Source organism: Gallus gallus, chromosome 2, assembly GCF_016699485.2.
Source record: "Gallus gallus isolate bGalGal1 chromosome 2, bGalGal1.mat.broiler.GRCg7b, whole genome shotgun sequence".
Classification (NCBI taxonomy): Eukaryota; Metazoa; Chordata; class Aves; order Galliformes; family Phasianidae; genus Gallus; species Gallus gallus.
The window spans coordinates 75,096,707-75,114,369 of NC_052533.1; the positions used below are offsets into that span (position 1 = coordinate 75,096,707).

Sequence of the window (17,663 nt, forward strand, 5' to 3'; positions counted from 1 at the left end):
CAGAGCAGCACCAGACTCCAGCCCTGCCTGTTGACTCCTCCATTCTAGAGTTTCATTGCTCTTGCTGCTCCCTCGTACTCTCAAGTCAGGTCCTAAGGCTAAACAGCTTAGGGATGGTATAGAAGTCACTCAGAAATCTAAAATACCAATAAAACGTGCAAACAAGCCTCAAAGGTATGAACTAACTTGCTTAATAGAAAATGATCTCTGTTCTGAAAGGACTCATGTTGTGTCCTTTACAAACAAATTCCTCTTCTGAAGAGTTTTGCTTAAGTCTTTCACTTTTAGCCATTCTGTCTGACTAAAGGATTTTCCCGGTAGGTTTGTGTACACAATAATAATGTTCCAGGGGCTGTATCCTTTGCTCTGACACAATCATTCTGGATCAGGCTGGCTCTCTCCAGTAATACATTCAACACTCACTGGACCAAGCAAGTAGTCTGGATGTTTGGTATGAGGTGTTCGTATACTACCTTTTGTGGTTTTTTTTTCCTATCTCTTGAAACTCTGCATTAAAATTCTCAGGTATGACTTAATAATAGGAGAAATTATTTCTATCAAGTTTCCAGGCACAGAAGAGACAGAGAGATTAATAATTCAAAGATTTCTGCTGCTTTTGGAATTTCAGAAGCCAGGTACGCTGTCCAATATTTTCCAAGAGGTCAAATGCACACAGTTACTACCAATGAAAGATTTCGTATTTGGGTATTATGACAGCACTTTACACCAAGCATGCAATAAAAACCTGACAGCTAATGCATATTTAGAATATTGTGTTCAACTGGCTTGCACTTGAGTATCTCTAGAAGAACCAGTTGTATCACCTAATAGTATGGTCAAGGGCAGTTTTTCTCCATATTGTGGAACTGCTCAGGGAAACGAGCAGTCTAACTTTGACATTCCATGGTGTTTGTCAAGGTCTTCCAAACTGTATTGTTCCCAAATAAAAGAAAATTTTCATCATGTTTTCAGAGTAACTCTAAGAAAAGGTGGATGGATTGTTCTGGTACAAGGGGAACTCTTGTTCAGAAAAAGAAGAATCTATTTATCTTGGTTGGTGAGTCCTACAAGCTTACTTACCCTCAGCAACCTGAAAAGACAGCTGATTAGCTGAAAACAGATTCTTCTACTGAGGCTGAAAATTAGTATAACAAATAGTGTGCTTTCTCATAAACTGAAGCTTTTTCTTTTTTTTAATAATGGTAGCAGTGCAGAGTGAACATATGCAATTCTCCAACTTCAACTTAGTAGGAAGAAAAAAAAATCATCTTCAACTCACTTCATAATTGAAGATTTTAAATGGTGTAAGACCATGTATCCCAGAAATTGCCCAATGTTCTAATAAATATTAATATCTTCTCTTCCTATACTTACATGATGACTGTGGTTCTTATCTCTTGCTGCAGGCACTGAGTTTTTCAGTGGGTAGTGGCAACAATCTGCCGTCTTCTAGACTAAATGTCTTTTGTGGTCGCTTGCAGTGTTAGGAAGCTGGACTTGGTGGCCTTGATAGTCCTTTCTATAGTTCCTATATGCATGTTGTGCTGAATTCCATAAGTGAGTTACAGTGGAGAAGCTTCATGCATTTGGTTACAGTGTCTAAAAGCAGAGATTGGAACGTGAAAACAACCAAAAATAATGAAAAGCTTCTCCGTAGAAGAAGAGAGTGAAAAAGGTACTAAATAACACTGGGTAGATAAAATGGTAGCTAAGTAGCAAGAATGCAAACAAAGGCAAATAAAGGAAAATTGTCTCCTCATGTTTTAGACTAATAAATCACACACTCTCACCACATTTTCTATTTCCTTGGCAAGCATTATGCAGCTCTGTAACATATGGCAGGGGACTTATCTGGTAACCAGCTCTACCTGAACCTTGATGCTTCAGTGTGTAGTAGCATACAGCTGTTCAAAATTCAAGATTTCCTGGAGCCTTCTGAATCATTATGCTATCCATTTAACTATAGTATATTGAAGGTGTCAGAAGCTAATCTATTTTCTGCCACAAAAGGAAATTTCTAAGTGATGGAGAACGTTTTTGAGATTCTTTCTGTTTCTTTGAACGTATTGGACCGCTTAAGGCTTAGAAAACGACTTAGGATCTTCTAAGCACTTAAATTTATTTGCATGTTTCTTCTTCCACTTCTCTAAGACATGTGACCAGATCTGGAAACTGGATTAGGGTTAGCCCAATGTCATGGCTAAGCACATAAGCTCTACTCTTAGCTGTGAATTTTGGTTAATGATATGGCAAGGAACACAGAACTTTTGCAGCCATGGCTGCAGCTGTGTATAAAAAAATAATTCTCTGTATAACAAAGAGGATGAAGAATACAAATTTGAACTGTAGGGTTGGTATAGCTGTGGATGCACCTGAAGGGACAAAGTATGGAAGTGAAGATCATAATTTTGGTCTTGTTTCTTTATCCACATCTAATTAGGCTAGAATTCTTGGAAGACTGGGGTTTCTTGCAAGATTTCCAGTAATATGTGGGGTTTGGCTCAAGAGGAGAGCAGTCTTTCTGTGGAAGTTTAAGTAGTAAATTTTAGTTGGAGCCAGAAGCATAGAACGTGATGAGGTGTTTGCCAGAAGGGAATCAGAAAAAATTAAAATCTTTGAATGTTTTTAGGCAGAAAAATGATGATGGGACTTATTCCTCAAAGAAAATTTAAACTGGTTCCTGTATTATCTAAACAAGTTTCCTTCCCTCTTGAAGATGATGGTAATGTCACTACTGCCTGTGTTGTGTTTTGAATTGGATCATTAAGCGCTATTATAGTTCCAGTACAGCTGTTCACTGTGAGTATTTTAAGTGAAGATTTTGAGGATAAATTCTTTTCTTCCTTACCATAATTATATCTTCACTTCCTTGATATGCTTGCTTTTCTCTTGAGCTGTCTTGTATACTCACTCATGAACACAGCTATATCCTTACAGGCACTAATAGGCCTTCTTTGGGCTTTGTTGCACCATTCTGCCAGAAAAGATCATGGCTTGTATCTTAGCTTATAGTGCTCACTTAGGAAGGGAACTACTTCTCTGTAAGGTGGAAATCTATTGGCATCACATTGCGGAGAACTTTCTTTGAGCTTGCAACAAAGCCTCAGAAGTACTATCTTTTACAGTATTATTACTGGATGTTAGAAGTCTTCTGCTCTACTTGAAGTGATGGGGAGAAAAATGTTCCTTCCCAGAACTTGGGGCACATCAACAGTACTCAGTGACTAAATCAGTTCAGTAGTAGTTCAGAATTCTGGTCTTTTTAGGTAGCGGTTTGCGTGACTGATGATAGTTGGAATTACAATTAGCTTGAAATTTATCTTGGAATAAAAATTTAGGCAAAAAAATAGTGTAAGCTGTATCAACTCACTTTATTTAGTATCATGGTTTTTAAGCTAAGGATCAGCATTTTCTTCTCTTGGTATATGATATCCATACCCATGTCATGCTCTGCTCTTCTGGATTTCCTTGGCCACTAAATTAGAGTACTTCCAACCGTAAGATGAAATATATTTCCATCTGCTCTATCCGGTAGGAGAGAAAGCATACAAAGTTAATTACAGCAAAACTGTATCACTGGAAAATATTTTCCTGGTTTGGAATGGTGTTACAGCACATTGGCTGTGAGTGATTGTTTAGTCTTCTTTCAAAAGTAAATACATGGTAAATATACTTTGACAAGACTAAATGGTTTTTAACTGCCTCTATTATTTATTAACTGGATGCTTCTAGGTTTTGGCTGTTTTATGAAAATAAAACAAAGGTCTTATGAAGAAGGGGCTTTTGTTAGGCCAGTCATTGGGAGTTTTCCTTTAGTTACCCATGTTAGATAAAGGCAGGTAGATTGAATCAAATGACTGCTGACATCACAGATCACATGGAGTCATGCTGTGCCTTCCGTCATTCTACCAGTTCAGGTTTACCATGACTTTTCCACTCCATAGTGACAAATTGTACTTCAGTGTATTGTCTGCTTAAAGTGTGCTTTGTCTAGTTCCCTGAAAGAATAAGCCATAGATGATTACACTGTTCCCAGCCAGCTGTGTCCCTGTTCTCTTTTCATTCTTTGTCAGACTTCAACCAAATTTACTAGAGATGACCAAGTCTATAACAACACTCACAAAAGTGACTCAGGGGTTTCTTCTTGGATACTTGCTTTATAATGTTTGTTTCCTTATAGAAGATCAGAAACTGCATTCAAAAGAAACACTCAGAGTTAGGAGCACCAGGAGCACCCCTGTAAGAAATTAGACTTCATTTGTACTGGTGCTCACACCACTGGTTCTTTAGAAAGGAGGAATGAAGCCAAGGACTGATATTTGTTTTTGTTTGCTTGAGCAAGATCAGAGCTATTGAGGAACAAGCAACACAGGGAAGAGGAGCTTCTTGTCTTGCTAGGGAGAACTACAACCATTGTACTACTCCCATTTATATTTCTAAATTCTTAATGGATAAAGATGTCCAGATTTTCAGGAATTTGCACATTACCTCAAAACTGCACATTCAAAGAGGTGAATTGTACACGCTTTTAGACTCTAAGATGTTTTCCTTCTCACAAAAACTATTTTCCTTCATTTTGTGAGAGCTTACTTTATGTATTAATTCACATAGTAGCAGAATTGCCAGGGCAGGAGACTCTGCAGCCCTCCCCCACTTTTTTTTCCCCATGCTATGCAAATTTTCTAATTCTGGGTTTAGCATGATAAATTCCCCTAATGGCTTTGACACAATCCTAACACAAAAATAGCTTTCATCACTGTGCAGTCCAATATAAACAGCCCTGGAAAACACCTTCCAGACTTCCAGCAGTCACTTGATATTCCCTTTGGACAACATTTTTGCTTTACTGGAGTTGCAGAGAATCTATGAATTCATCATTTACTTGTTTGAATCTTGCACTGTACCTTTAACCCTGCAAGTAATAATATTCCCACTGCAAAGTGTGGTTACTGCTCTAAGCATGACTTAAGCAAGCAAGACTTTCACCCCCCCTCCTTCCCCCATCACTATGTATTTTCTTACCCAGAGTATCCTGGATTTTTGTACAGCCTTGTCCTTTTACCTCTCTTAAATTGACGTGCCCTTCATTGACGTTATAGTCCTAAACTAAGTGTGTATGCAAGCATTCTTGAACTGGGTGTAAATTCAAGTTTTGATTCTGAAACAAAACAAGATCTTTTATGGAAATCTCATTCTCAGTAATAAATTTAAAAGCAGTTAGAGATCAAACATACAGATTGTTAGTCTGCTTTGTATAAGCTCATTGTATGTTATCTTTCTTCTATACTTATTATATACTTATATTCTTATGTATACTTCCTCTCTTTTCATTTATTTCCTTTCTCCTGATGTCTTTTTGCAGTGTTGAAGACCTAATGGAATCAATAAAAGAAATAAATATTGGGGAGAGAATCTGAAAAATTAAACTTCATACCATTTAAATGAAATTCTCTTCTGCTGTCACAAATCGATCAAGTGCCTTTCTCTTGTCTACGACTCAATCTGGAATTTATGTTTTAAGGTTTATGGTGTGGAATGATTTTTTATTGTTGTTTTGTTTTTGATTTGGCATTCTTTCTGTGCAAAGGCTTTAAAAAGATGTAAAATTAACACAGTAAAATGAAGTGCTGAACTCATACCATTTAAAAACTGAGCTGTTATACAACTGCATAAATCATATCTCAAGATGAAGACCAAAAATAACTTTATGCAAGTTTACAATTTCTTCTTCATTAATATTTCACAGCTAAAAAGATTTGGATGAAGATGTTGGGGTTGTTACTATCTTTTGAGGAAAATAATATTTTAACATAAAACCAGCCAGAAGTCATCACAAGATAGCAATGTTGCATCTGAAATGTATTCTATAATGGAAGGACTATCTTTTAGTATATACTTTATCTTAGGTACTATGGCAAAGAACACCCATCACCCTTTCAACTGTGTCTGGTAGCATACGAGCAAAATATTTCCTATCACGTTTGGTCTCAGTGGTGCCTACTTATCTGAAAATGTAGTTAGGTAATTGCATTCTACAGCTGCATAGGAGAATTTTCAATCCTGTTTTAGGTGGTGTTCTGCTTGCCAAACCAGAACAGATTTTATACATCACGACTGTGAGGGAATAAGAGTGGATTATTTAACATCCTGAGTTTGTTGTTGGCTCCTACCACCACCCCTCAACAAAAAAAGTAAACAAACAAAAAAAAAAAGCCACAAAGAGAGCTTGGAGAGGTGATGGATGGGGATATACGGGATTTTAGAAACTTGAGCGTGTAGTGGGGATAACAAGCTACAGTCCTACAGTGGTTGCTAGGTAGCTCTCATACTTTCTGACAGGCTGGTTGCTATAAGGTACGTTTAAGTTCTAGAGTCTGTCAACTGTCCCCAATTTAACAGTTAATGTTTTACCTGCTGAAACATTAAGTCTAGGCTTTTATACTTTTAATTGCCCTTTCATTCCCCACTGGTCACTCCTGATTAAAAACAAAACAAAAAAACAAAATTAGGAGTCCCTGTTATAATTCAGAGCTAAAACCATCAACTGCAAATATTTTCTGCTGTTTTTTTTTTTTGTTTGTTTGTTTGTTTTTAGCATACAGTAGGAGTTGGTGAAGGAGTAATCACCAAGACACTGTTATCTAGATCCTAAGATATCTGAGAGAAATTTGTTTTTTTACTGCCTAGAACAGGCCTTTTTGGAAGCCTGGTGACAGCATTGATAACTGATGGCCAGCAGAGATGAGAACTGTCCTTGCCCCAGAACTTCAGCTACATAGAGCCCCATAGAACCCAAATCTATCAATAGAAGAATGACTTGTGAACAGCTATGGAGAATAAAGGGAAGTAATTGCAGTAGCCCAAGCTTTGACAGGCTGGACGAATATTTATTTGTACAGTGCAGCCAACAGTCTGCAACCTGAGGAGTAAATAGTTTAGCACTGTGGAATAGAAGTTAACCTCTGAGTGTCAGCATCAAGGTGAGTTCTGGTTTTGCTAACCATCTGCATTTGTGTTTCTGTGAAACTGGACAGTACTTCTAAGTGATCACAAGGTAGCAGGGTCTTAATTCTCGGTACTTGATTGCAATCTGCCAAAACCAGCATGCAGAGCTATCAAATCCTTTGATTTGGTAGCTGAAGTTAGTAAAAAGGTATAGGTAAAATTGTGACCTGATGGCAAGTATGTACAGACAGGTTTGAATAAGCAGAAATATGTTCTAAAAACGTAAGGATTATGCAGTTTTCAACTTTGGAAGCTTTTTTTTTTCTTCTTTTTTTTTAACCTCATTAGCGCAGTTGGAAGGCTGAGCAGGAGCTTTAATTGTTACTGTGTTGTTTCTTCCTTGATGCATTGAGATACGTCCATTCTCCGGGGAATGCTTTGTTCCTGTATTTCTGTGGCTGAGAATTTCTCAAGGAAGAACAGGTCCTGTACTATCATATCTTTGGCATAAACTATGCTGCTGTCTGTCATAGAGAAGCAAAACCATTTACAGCCAAAATCTTTATTGAGACATAGCTTCAGTAGTTGTAGCCAGGGCAAATCAATGGGGATGACAAATGTCACAGCACAGGGCTTGGTCAGACTGGCAATCGCTGTATACCTATAAAATAGAAAATGGCAAATAGTGTGCAACAGATTTTTTCCCCCCTCACCTTTTTCAGTTCCTTTCCCTGAGGCTGTCTTTTGATAAGAGTATTACATAAGTCTTAGTCTTCTTTGTGACCTGGGTCCCTGTGTCTCAGAAGCTCGGTTCCATGAGTCACTGCTGAACAGAGGGCTGCAAAGAGAACCTCAGATTCCTGTATCGTGGTATAGCAGTCATTATCAAACTGCAGAAGCTAGAGCAAGAGTTACTAGGGAAAATATCTTCTTCTAAAACTTATAGAGTGTAATACAGGCCAATTACAAAATATCAAGTATAATATATATTGAGTTGGTTGTGGGAGGGCTTTAAAGCTACAAAAACCATGCAACTATCTATTTCTTATGGATCGAGTTGGAATGAGACTACAACACTGTCACCCTTGAGTGAACCTAACTGTGTGAACCTTCCCACCAACACTGTTCAAATACTTGCTTTTTTTCTTCAGCAATAATTAAAGTAACAGAGTAGGTCTGGACTGTGGGAGCTCAGGAAGCCTCAGCTGCATCATTTGTCAGTTCTCATTGCAGAAATTCTCATACAATCAAAGAAGTATTGGATGGAGAGGGCATCTGGAGGTAATTTACTCCAGCACTCTATTTAAAACAAGAACTATCACATTCACAGAATCACCACATCCATCACCAGCTATCACTGACTATCACCAAGAGTAGAGCTATGGCCTTGCTTAATTCAGCATTGTAAGTGCCCAGGGTGGGAGAGTCCAACCACTGTCTGCCTAGCTGCTTTCAGCACTGCAATATTCTCTAATGAAGAAGTTCTTCCTAATTTTCAAGCTGAACCTTCCAAATCAAACCACACATCCTTTGCCCCTTGTTATTAATGTTATGCCAGTGAATTCTGACTTAATCATCTTTGTACCTTACCTTCACATAGTGATAAATTGCCATTTGATCACCCTTTATTCTCCCCTTTGTTATACAACAGAAGCCAAGCTCCCTTTGTTTTTTCTCAGAGTTCTTGAGTTCTGTGACTCTGGCCAATTTTATAGAACCCTGATCAACTTGTCATATACATTTTTAAAAAGGATGTTAAAATGAGAGATCCCACACTAACTTAAAGTCAAGACTACTGATGAAACACTGGATAATACTAGCTCCCACTGACTCCTTGGTCCACGTTATTTCTGCTTGCATTTGAAGCAAAGAGAGACCCTTCCCAAAAATTGACTGTTTTCTTAAGAATTCTCACATAAACCTGTGGAAAGGGTGCATTGAATAGTAGCATCAGAATAATGCTAGAATTGTTTACTCAAGGTGATAGAGAACTATATTATATTGCTATTATTTCCTTGCTGTAGAAACTGTGCATATGTGGATGGAACATAATATGCTATGCTTACACGCTTCTCAGAATATTTTTAGTATCTTTAGTTGTTTCTACTATCGTGCAGCTTGCCTGGGAGAGGAAACCTTGTCCATATGACTTTCTTGATTGCTTAAAGAGATGTACTATATCTGAATGCTGAGAGTTGATCCTAAGTTCTCCTCTTGTGCATTGCAAAATAACTCTCCAGTATGGACTGTACTGTCTGTGAACATTGCAGGGAGGAGAAGGTGGCTTATAATGCTCACCAGATGGCTTCAGCCCACACTATACTCTTAGAAGAGGCATTTTCTCTGCTGCTTTCTTACAAGCTGATCTACTTTAGCTACTCAGAAAACAGCTGTGATAGTTCTTAAACACTATTTACTGATTGAAACCATGTAATATTATTAGAAACCTTTATAAGTACTAAAAACATAACAATGTTGAGTGATCTAGCATCTTTGTGTAACAGCTGGTATTCTGGTACAATTCATTGAGCTATGTTTTTCAGCTGTAAATTGGGATTAAAAGAGGAAAAAAATGAGTACAACAGTGGGAACTATTCCAAGGGTAGTGATAAAGATCTCCTTCCTTGTCTGGAATTGCCCTTTAAGCCCTAGACTCTTAATCAGCAGCAAAAGGAAGCAAAAGCTTCCTCCCCTGACTGGACCTTATTCCATCTAAGATGTGAGAGTGTCTTTCACAAAATACTCCCATCGCAATCTGTGTAAGAGCTGCCTTAAGAAAAAAAGTACTGCCTTGGTCTTTGGCTTCCTTCAGTTGTTAGATCAAATAATAAGAGACCAGCACCCTTTCTGATGGTTATTTGCACAAATACAAAGCTTCTCATGTTCCTCTGAGATAAAGCAGCTCCAGCAGTGTGTGTTCTGCTTTGCCAGATATAGTTTTCTTATTAAGATAATGACATTCATGCAGGTAATGTAGATTTAAATAGTGAAATCTGTTCATTTTTATAGGAAAATAGTCCAAGTGAAGTTTGCTGGTTGACTTATTTCTCAAAGCATCCAATTCATTGGGAAGTTTTCCAATATCAGATTTGCCATAGAATTAGAAAAATTGCCCTACAATGGATTTCATACCATGTCATGAGGTACGTCATGGTTTAATTTGATGAAAATCATATAAAGGACACAAAGTTATATCTTACTTGCTAAGGGCAAGGAATGGACAAAGAATGTGCTGAAAACTGAGGTATATCCATACCTCTCTAATGAGAAATAACCTTTGGCCTTCCCAATGCTAACATAGCCCAAAGACAGAGAAGCATAATGGAGATGGTGATGGTGTGAGGAATGATGAATCTGTGTGGAAGTGGTCTTCATGAAAGAAGTAGAGGAAGAATGACAAGAACTGAGATCAGATACAGCAGCAGAAGGTAGTCAGCTGCTGAGTTAGGACAGAAGACATTATGTTTTGAGTGTGTAGGTTAGGAGGTTGCTTAAATACTCCTCTGAAAACAGAACAGTTGAGTTAAGAGGTATATAAGCGATCCAGGCTAAATGAATAAAGACATTATGTGCTATGGCTTCTGCATGTTAATGCTCAGGGGAATTTTCATTCCAGTGTGAGTGTAAAAATCTGGCAGCTTTCAAAAAGTCTCTTTAGCCACTCCTGTGAATCCTGCCAAGTGCTGACAACATTAGATTTAGGCACTTGAGAAGGTCTTTCATTGTACCTCCTAAGGAGAATGATTTTTGGGGTTATATAGGACAATCGTTACTTGGGATATAATGCGGCGGTCTGTAGATCTACATGAAGACCTTTGAACACATAGCAAAAATCTGTAATATTTAACAGTTGCATTTTGAAAAATTTACTTAGGACTGCATGTTGACCATACCATTGCACAGAATAAGAGGTGCCCATATACCTGGTAAGACTGAATTGTAATAAGTGTTGATCCTGAGGTTTTTTTCCATCAGTCACAGTTGTCTTTGCTACTTGTATGACCTTTGTTGGCTTCTATCAACACGTGGAAGACAAAAGAGCTACAGACTCTGATGTATGACTGATGAAGCAATAACCACAGTCATGCCCATAAGAGATGAAGAATGGAGCTGTGTACTACTTCAAGTACTTCTATCTGGGGCACTCTTGAATATTCCGCTGAATTCATTTGGCTGCTGAGTACCTCAGCCCTGTCTGTGAAGCCTCTTTTCCTGTTCAAGTTTGCTAGCTTTCATGTTCTTATCTACAGTACTTCTAAAAGGTAAAGTCTACCCAGGGAAGTTCAAAATCTGAGACTGTGTGACTTTAAGAACAGTAAAAATACTCCCCTTGTCATGGAACAGTTCCAGTGGTCTTCAGAGCAACTATTTTTGTCTTGCAAATATGGGTAAAAGTTGTGGATTTGTTTGCACAGTCTGCATTTTTGTTCCCAACAAGTTATTTTAGCTTGCAGTTGTTATTCAGGTTAAGTGCTGGTAAAAACACTTTATTTAAATATTAATTGGAGAGAGTCCAAAGAATACATTTCAAGCAAAAGAAGCTGACACTTTCAGATCCTGACCCAAATAAAATATTTAAATTTTGTTTGTCAGTGTAATATGGAAAGATTTTAACTTTGCAGTGAAAACTTATTCACTCAGACAGAAAATGTATTCACATGATGGGAACAAATTTGGTATAATTGAGATGCTGATGTTCATTATCCTGGCCATGCCATGTACGATACTTAAGGCAGACTGCACTGTTCAGCATAAACAGAGTGCAGAAGTAAACCTTTTCACATCTACTTGTGTTTGTCCTTCAGTTTTAAACCAGTGGCCAAATTACAGATATGGGGTGTTTGACAGCTATTTGGAGTCAGTGAAGAAAATGCAATTAAATAATGAGTGAGCAGGGCAGTTTCCAGCAGGAAACTAGAAGTCAAAAGGTTTTATAGGTGGCTTTGGGATTTTCCTTATTTTTGGTTGTGCAAAATGGATCAGTAGGAAAGAGCCAAGATCAGAGTTCCAGTGGGCAATGAGTTTTGATGAGTGCAGGAGCAATGCTGACAGTGAGGTTGACTTACACAAGTGGGGTGTTTTGGTGTCAGTTAAAATCAAGGTTGGGTGTACAGATACCAACATCACTAGGAAGGAATGTGAAATATTCACGTTGCCAGAGGTTATGAGAGAAATTAATAAAGGGCAATAATGTGTTTGGTCACGTTTGCTCTTGAAGTATGTTTTCCCAAGACAACATTATTCCTCCCTTCCACAGTGATGAGTGTCCATGATTATTTTGACTCTGCAATGTTCAGTGCCATGTAGGGCTTGATTCATAGAAAAAATAATCAATTGAGGGTTTTCTTACCCATGTGTTCAACTGTCATTCATTAGTTTTGGGTTTGCAAGGCTTTTTAGGGAAACAGAACAATATACAACAAAATGAAATGGGGGCTCCACTGTTTGTCAATGCTTTTTGAAATTACCTGTCATAAAAAACATCAATTTGCCACTTTCTACTTGGGAAATAATGAATCACACATATGTCACTGGATGTGACAGAGAGAGCCAGGAGAGATGGTTTGTAGAGGTGGCAATGCAGCTCCTTGAATTCATTGTTGGTGACTGGATTCCATGCTAAATATAGAGGGTCTTCTTTATTACAGGCTTTTCTGGCACTGGAAAAGGGTTAGTTAACTGCTACTGACAGTTTAGTAGACAGGGTTTTTTACAAGCTCCTATTTAGAAAATGCTCATATTTGCCAAATGCTGCTGAGATTGAACTTCTTTTGAGTATATAAGAAAAGTTCTTTAATCACTAGCTTAATTAATGCTGTTGTTTCAGTGACTGATACCAGAGAAAAATACATCTTTTTTCCATAAAAATAAAGCAAATTGGATAAAATATAGAAGACAAGGAAAAAAAATAAAAGAGGAAAGAACGGAGAAATGACAGGGATCAGAGTGGGGTGAAAGAACAGTAAAGGGAGGGACAAGGGAAGGTGTGGGTATGAGCAAGCAGGCAGGAGTAGTCTGCAAGGTAGCATAGGAGAAAGAAGGCAGCAGGGAATGTGAGGAACTAGCAATAGAATTATTCTGCTCTCCTTTGTGAAATGTTTTGGCAAAAGCCACGTGTGTCTCCTCCAGTGATCTGCCTGAGCAGAGAAGAGCAGTCTGCTGTGAAAGTCACTGAGGTCTGTGCCATGATACAAAAATTCCAGGTCTGCTTATAGGTACTGCTAGGATTTTCATTTATAAGATTTGGAAAATGCTATAAAGAATAGTGCGCATGAAGAATATTAAATCTGTAAAATCAAGCTCTCTTCAACCATCCCCAGAAATATTGTTACGTCTACCATTTTAACGTGATAATCTAATTTGGAGATGTGATCATATTTTCTAAATAGAGCATAATGTGATTTTTTTTTCCCTTCCATGGCTCTGCAGGTTTCCCTACTGCAAGTTACACTTCAGTGATTTTCAGATGTTTTCAATATATTGAGAACTATTAGTAGAACCTACTGTAGACATTCTAGGCATTTTTAGAGGACAAATAATTTCTCCAACCATCACGTAAATCTGAGCCAAATTTTCCATTTTTTTTTAAACTAAAAACAAAGCTGTATTTGAATCACAAGACCAATGTTCTCTGTGTGAAATAAATTAGAATTCCTTCATTTTCTTCACAGGGTTCGACTTTGAACAAGAGAAGTCTTAAAAAAATAAATATACCTTGTTAAAAAATGGTTCTTATAAAAGTTATTTTGATCTTTTCAAACTACCATGTCTTGCAGGTGTACCACAAGATCTGGACCGCTTGTAGGATTTAGTAAAGTACCAGCTTAAGTAACAGGTAAAGAATGCTTAATGTCTCAGCTTTCTGACAGATTACTGTATATTTTTAGTGGCTCCCTTTATTTTTACTAATTAAAGCTGTGTTTGACGTGCTTCAAATAACATGTATAGTAATATTAATAGAGAGAGAATTGTTTTTTGTAGTCTAAAAATGACACCACAATGTAAATGGCAGAAGGATATTGTTCTTAATTATACAAACTATTCTTTAGCTTGAAGGCTTAAAAATAGTTCTAATGTTAGTCCATTGTGGAAATCACTTCTACTGTAAATTTTCAGTACCTCTGACTTTCATCATGCCAAAGTACTTGGGTGGGTCTTAATCACATCACCCATTTTTAAGCAGTCTTGAGGTATCTATAGCAATTACTCTTTTAAAACCCGGTGAGTCCTAACCTGTAATTCTTAAATCATCCCTGTGTAGTCATGGACAATGTTGATCTTTAATGGAGACCTAAATATAAATTCATCATCATTATAGATGTAGAAAGTCCATCCTCACCCTGCACCATCACTGCTCATTTAGGGCAAAATTTCAGAATGGGAAATATATGAAAACTTGGTTAAACGTAAAGGGAGGCACAGGTTGGTTACTGAAGGACAGCATACTGGAAGCCAGGCAGTCGTGTGTACCATCTTGCTGAATAAGGGTAAATAAGAAGCAGGAACATTTAATCAGCACAATGAGAAGATTACAGTGAGATGTCTTCTTATTCTAATAATTGTATCCAAATGAGGAAAAGAGAAATGTAATTAAACTGAGAGAATTTACTCTCCTAAATGCAATTGTGCTTGTCAAAATAGATTTCAAGAAACAATGAGCAAGTCTGTCCTATGCTAAAACTGTGATTATAAATTTGTCTGGGTCTTCTTGAATCCATCTACAATTTTAGATAACATCCTGGTATGGAAATGTCTATCCTACACTTTCTGAGCTTATATGTGGGGATAACAAGTGATCAGTGAGGTGGGTTGACAACTGTCTGACTGGCAGAGCTCAGAGAGTTGTGATCAGGAGCAGAGTCTGATTGGAGGCCTGTAACTAGCAGTGTTCCCCAGGGGTTTGTACTGAATCCAGTCTTTTTCATTATCTGTATCAGTGACATGAATGAAAGGATAGAGTCCACCCTCAGCAAGTTTGCTGATGATACAAAGCCGGGAGGAATAACTGCATACATCAGTACAGGTTAGAGGCTGATCTGCTGGAGGGGAGCTCTGCAGAAAAGGACCTGGGTGTCCTGGTGGACAACAGATTGGCTGTGAGCCAGCAGTGTCCTTGTAGCCAAGAAGGCCAATGGTATCCTGCAGTGTATTAACAAGAGTGTGGCCAGCAGGTTGAGGGAGGTTTTTTTTCCCTTCTACTCTGTCCTGGTGAGGCCACATCTGGAGTACTGTGTCCTGTTCCAGGCTCCTCAGTTCAAGAATGACAGGGAGCTTGTAGAGAGAGTCCAGTGGAGGGCCACAAAGATGATGAGGGGCATGGAGCTTCTCCTTTATGAGGAAAGGCTGAGTGGCCTGGAGCTGTTCAGCCTGGAGAAGACAAAACTGAGAGGGGATGTCACCAGTGCTTTTAAATATCTAATGGGTGGGAGTCAAGTGGGTGAGGCCTGGCTCTTTTCAGTGGTCCCCAGCAAGAGAAAAGGGGATAATGGGCACAAAGTAAAACATAAGAAATTCCATACAAACCTGTGGAAACTTCTTTATGGCAAGGGTGATTGACTACAGGAACAGGCTGCCCAGAGAGCTTGTAGAGTCTCCTTCTCTAGAGATACTTAAAACCCATCTGGACACTTTCCTGTGCAACCCTGTTTGTTGCTGATCACCAAGTCAAGGTTTTCAGAAAGCTGTAACACCTGATCTTGTTACTGAAATAGAAACAGTATAAATTTTGAGTTCAGATCCTATACAATTGTGTATATGAATTTAGGATTGCTCTACATTTATCTGGAAGGTACTTCATCTACTCTATCATCACCCACTAAAGCTCGTAACATCTTTCAGATTCTTTATTGTGCTGAACAACTTACCTTATAAAGTAATGCTTTGTTTTATACTTTTCGTGGCCTTTCACGGTAACCTGGAATGAAGGAAATTTCCAAAAAGATCATAGATGTTGCATTTAGAGCTCTGCTTTGTATAGATAATTCAGTCATGACTCTGCTACTAATGCCATGTTTTCTTAGGGCACTCAGCCAGAGGTATTTCCTCTTAGAACATTGTACTATCATACAATAAGTACACACGTAGTGTAAAACAGTGCCATTTATCACTGGTTTCATGCTTTGTTTTTCTACAGCAGACCAGCAAATGCTCTGAAATACTTTCTTTGTGGGAACTTAGGGACTACACTGCTTATAGCTATGAAGCTTCTGATTGTTTTATTATGGAAGGAAAACCTTCAATGGGAGTCTGTGACATTTCCCTCTGAAGTTAAATACTTTCTTTGAATAGCATTGCTGGGCAGATCCCTTCAGGATCACAATGTACTGAACTGGGTGCTGCTCAGTAGTGTACTTCTCATTGCTTCTCATTCTCATACCTTTGGGCACCACAGTGAACTTTGCAAAGAAAGCAGTCTGCAACATGTTCATTATTCCCTTCCAAGAACTCTTATGGTAGGTTAGTTTTTCCATCAGATAATCAGAAAATCAGTGGTGGTGCAAAGATAAACAACTATGGAATCAAATGGAGACTGACAGCTAAGATTGCGTATAGTGGAAATCCTGTTGTCGGTGGCAGGGACATCAGCCACAGGGTGTGATTTCAACTTAGCCAAAATTTATCTAAACCAACACTGCTACAGACTCCTCATTTGCAACAATAGCACTCAGGTGATTTCTTTGTATGAAATCAATCAAAACATAATCTGGCCAAAAAAAGAGAAAATATCATTTCTATTTTACTGTGGTCTATCTTACTGCCAGACGAAAACATGCTACCACAAGATGGTACAGCAAGAGGACTGGGAACATGTGGCTAGAGAACGGGGCACATGTAGTAGTTCACTATTTGTATATTCCTTTCTCAACACATTCTTGACATATGCTGTATGATCACTCAGTGTTCTTACATTGATACTTTTCTATCTCCTGCAATTAATTTTTAAATCAGCAAAAGAATATTTCTTATTCTGTAGATAGGTCATAGCACTAAGTCCTGCTAAATATTACTTTTCTAATCAAGTCATTTCTAAAACCTGCACATGAACAACTGGCAAATACTGTAGTCTTCCACCTGGAAAACTTAGAGTATGTCATCAGCTTCGAAAGATTTTCCTCAGTACTACTTACATTTGTGAGTAGTATACAACATCCATTTTAATTACAAGGTGACTAGCCTTGCCATTTTGATGGTTATGCCTTGTGAGAGGTATAGCTTGTAAGTAAAGGGAGGACAATTACACTTGTAGATATGCACTTCCTTATCAGTGTTGATCTTTAAGGGAGAACAAAACAGGTCCATTTTGATTGTAAGGCAAGTTTGGTAGTGCCCAGAGCTGAAACATAGTGCCATCTGTTTGTTCTGTTTTTGTCTTTGTTGAACTTACTGAATTTGTCATAAATAACTCCGAAAAGTGTGGTTAGAAGGGCATTTAGATGATTCATGTTATGGTCACACTGTTTAGCTGCTTATTTTTAGAACTTAAAAATTGTGCTCCCCCGTACCTACAGCTTGGCCTTAAATTCCTTTGTTTTTCTAAATCCATCTGCTTTCCAGAAAAGGTGATGAATTTTCTACTTCATAAGGATGGTGTTGATAACATGCTTTACCTAAATGATTGCAAGGTACATGAGATGCCACATAGAGCCTCAACATGGGGGTTTCCTGGATGGGTCATGGCAAGGCACAGCAGCGGGGCTCTCTCCCCCAACCCACCTTGG

General features: G+C 38.2%; 1 long non-coding RNA gene across 2 annotated transcripts in view; it reads left to right on the plus strand.

Annotated features, from left to right (window-relative positions):
• Positions 1-17,663, plus strand: part of LOC121109785 — a 63,795-nt gene that overhangs the window by 18,796 nt on the left and 27,336 nt on the right. For both annotated transcript variants that reach the window (XR_006937205.1, XR_005857419.2), the window contains one exon: positions 13,722-13,780. This is a non-coding gene — a long non-coding RNA (uncharacterized LOC121109785). The remainder of the gene's footprint in view (positions 1-13,721; positions 13,781-17,663) is intronic.